We start from the raw sequence: 3,973 nt of genomic DNA on the forward strand, positions 1-3,973 counted from the left end.
CGTGTAAGGTAGTTCTCGGATGAAGTTTGCTTCGAGTAGGGCTTGTACTTGTCTTTTGACCTCGGTCGCTCGGTCTGACGACATTTTCCGTCTCCTTTGTGCCACGGGTTTGGCCTTGGGGTCTACGGCTAGCCGGTGGGACATTAAGTCGATGTCTATCCCCGGCATGTCGGCTGGCGTAAAAGCGAACAAGTCTCTGTTTTGTTTCAAAAATTGGGAAAGGTCTTCTTTAAGGTTATATGGGAGGTTCTTGTTGATGAAGGTGTATTCGTCCTTGGTTTGCCCCACTTGTAGTTTTTCCATGTCGCCTTCCGGTTCTGGCCTAGGTTGGCCGTCTTGTCGGGCATCCAGGTCGGCTAGGAATATCCCATCCGCGTCGCGGGATTTTTTCCGTAAAGCCAGGCTGGTGTTGTCGCATTCTGCCGCGACTTCCCGGTCTCCATGGATGGTTCCGATGGAGCCGTCTTCCGTTATGAACTTCATAAGGAGGTATTTGGTAAAGATGATGACCGAGAAGTCATTGATTGTTTTTCTCCCGAGGATGACGTTGTAAGCGGTGGAGTCTTTTAGGACCACGAATTCAGATAGAATTGTCATCCTTTGGTTGCCTGTTCCTATGGTGAGGGGGAGGGTGATGGAACCTTCTGGTTTGAGAAAGTTGTCCCCGAGTCCCGTGACGTCGTTGCGGTGTGTTTGGAGATTTTCATTGCGGAGCCCGAGCTTGTCGAAGGCTCCTCGGAAAAGGATGTTGGAGTCTACACCGGTGTCCACCAGTATTCTCCGGACGAGTCCTGTTCCGATTCTTGCCAAGATGACGAAAGGGGCGTCTTCAGCCGAGGTGCCGTGTTGGCAGTCCTCGGGTAGGAAAGTTATCGTTTTACCGGTGGTGGTGGTTGGAGCTTGGTCCCTAACGGCCAGGATTTTGAGGTCCTTTTTTAGTGTTGTTTTCGATTTACCTGATACGTCCTTGCCCGTGATAACGTTTACTATTATGGTTGGGTCGTCTTCTGGGCTTTCTCTGGGGGTTTGTTTTTGCGTCCTCGGGTTGCGCCCTTCTCTCTCTGGCGACCTATCTCTTTCCACGCGCTTTGGTTCTCTGATGATTTTGGCGAACTCTGGGAGTTTGCCGTCCCTTATGGCTTGTTCGAGGGCGTCCTTAAGGTCAAAACAGTCTTGTGTCCTGTGCCCGTATCCTCGGTGGTAGTCGCAATAAAAGGTTTTGCTGTCGCCCGTTCTTTCTTTTAGTTGCCGGGCTTTTGGGATGATACCTCTGTCCGCTATTTGGTGGTATATCTCGGTAATTGGGGCTGTTAGGGGTGTGTAATTAGAGAACTTGCCGATTCTGGGCGGTCGGTCGGCGTTTGTTGGCTTAGGGTGGTCCCTCTGATTTTCTCTGGGTGGTGGGTTATGCCGGGGCGCCGAACTGCCGTGCTGGGTGTTGCCGTGTTTCCGTTTATTGGCGGTGACGACCTAGCTGACTTCCTCGTCATTGATGTAATCTCTGGCGATATTCTGGATCTCGTGCATGGTCCATACTGGTTTGGTGGTGAGGTGTTTGCGAAAATCTTCGTTCATGAGCCCGTTGGTTAGGCAGAGGCTTGCGACGGAATTCGTGAGTCCGTCGACTGTTAGGCTTTCATCGTTGAAGCGGTCGAGGTACTTCCTTGTGGATTCGTCTTGTTTCTGGGTGACCCCTAGCAGACTGATGGGGTGTTTGGCTTTAGTGATTCTGGTTGTGAATTGGGCCATGAATTTTCGCGAGATGTCGTGGAAGCTGGTTATGGACCCGTTTGGGAGGGTGTTGAACCACTTGATTGCTGGCCCCGCTAAGGTTACCGGGAAAGCTCTGCATCGGACCGTGTCGGCCGCTCCTTCTAGGTTCATTCTGGCCTTGAAGACCGTTAGGTGTTCCTGGGGATCTTTTGTTCCGTCGTACTTCATATCCGTGGGTTTATCAAAACCTTTGGGGAGTTTTGCTTTTAAGATCCTTTCCGTGAAAGGGGTAGCTCCCATTATCGTGTGGTCGTTCCTTGTGCACTTGGTGTCTCGGTGTCGTCGGTCGTCCTCCGTGTAAACGGGGTCGCGGGAGATACTGCGGTCGTATCTTTTGTTATGTCGCCGTTCCAGTGATCTGTCACGTCTTTGACCGCATGAGGTGCTTCTATCATGCCTTTTGGCGTGTCGCCGTTCTGGCGATCTGCCGTGGCGGGATCTGGATCTAGAAGTCGCGTGACTTTCGTTTCCCGTGATGTGTTTTTCTTTGGTGGTGATCCGGCCTTCGAGTTCTTGTACTCGGTGGCAGAGTTCCTAAATTATTTGGGCTGACTTTTCTTCCAGGTTCTCGGGGTGCCGGGTTTTTGTGATGATGGTAGTGTCATCTTTGTTATGGACAGCGCTTGCAATTCTTCTGTGGAGTATGGCTTCTTGGTTTTCCGGGGTAGGTTTTGCGTTCTGGAGTCGTTTCGATGGCTGGCGGAGTGTTCTTCAAATTCGTTCGCCATTCCGACTCGACCGGCCTAGTGTCCCCACAGACAGCGCCAATGTACTGGATGTCTCCGGTACGGGTTAAGAGATGGATCGGGAACTTGCGGGTCGAGGCGGATGCCGGACTATTTGACTGGAGCAAAAAGGGGGGTGGTACCTGCAAAGACACTCCGACGCTCAAGTCAGAATGGATCTAAGAGGTAGAAGGTGTGAGGAATGAATGAATACCTGTAGGGACTTGGGTCCTCTATTTATAGGTGATGGGAGTTATCTTATCTTATCTTGTTTGATCAAGATAGGAAAGACGTTTGAATTCGAAATTCAGTTAGGAGTTCTAGAGGGCCGGTTTCGGGCCTTCTAGAAGAGGGAGGCGGGTCGAACCCGGGAAACTGGGTTCGGGTTCAACCTTGGGTCCGGGATCCGTGGGCCGGATCCGTAACACCATACGTAACGGCGATAATGAGCAATACTTGTTATTATAGACTTCCTACGAACAACAAAAAAAGCCACACAGCTCTTGCGACAACAATAAGAGAGAAATCCCCAAAGGGAAGGATGCGAGCAACATGGTCCATGATTATTTCAAAAACCTTACCCATGGAGGCACTTGCACGACCAATGGAGAAGCTGTGCATGCCCCGTGAAGAACCTCATAAACTCTGCCACTGAACTCCTTCCCTTCCTCCAATCGCCGGTGACTGGGAGTGACTTGGAGACTCTTCAAGGGACCACGAATCAGTACAGAATACCAGAACGGGAGAAACAGTGTGAAATGGCCATGAATGAGTGAAAATTGAAAAAAATTGTAGAATGATGGAGACTCGGATTTGATGGGCATTAAAATGGAGTAAAAATCAGAGTATAGTTTGTGAGAGACACAGAGATATTTACTGAGATTCATTTTGGCGGTTACCACTTCGAATTTTTTAATCTGGGTAAAAGACCATCAAACTGAGAAGTTGAGAGAGAGATAAAACACGCGTTGGTTGTTTCAATTGATTGAGAATAGCGCGTTATTTCCATCCGCAATGAAAAGGAGAAAAGAGAGTTTGTACAAAACATATGTATGTGTATCGTAGTTAACAGTTGGTAAAGTGCGTATTTCGTTGGTGAAATAGACTTTAGATAATTGTACATTTTTGTATTATTTTAAAAATTATTATATATTTTTAGCATCGTTTAATTATGTTTATTTTTTTAAATGATTGTCGTTATTGGAGAACAATTAATGTTTGTAATAGTCTAAAATTAAAAAATAAAAAAAATATATGTTAATACTTTGAGTTCTTCGAAATATGAACCTTAAAGTAAATATATATGATTATGATTAATGATCATAATTGAAAGGCTTTATTTAATTTCGAAGTTTTTTATAACATGTTTGCCTTCAAATTTTATTTCTTTATTGATTGCTATTGTTTTTTTCTGGATTTAATTGTCATTAGTTTCTATCAAATAAAATCTATAGCTTGAAAAAAATGGACATATA

This window comes from Arachis ipaensis, chromosome B02 (genome assembly GCF_000816755.2).
Source record: "Arachis ipaensis cultivar K30076 chromosome B02, Araip1.1, whole genome shotgun sequence".
In the NCBI taxonomy this organism is placed as follows: Eukaryota; Viridiplantae; Streptophyta; class Magnoliopsida; order Fabales; family Fabaceae; genus Arachis; species Arachis ipaensis.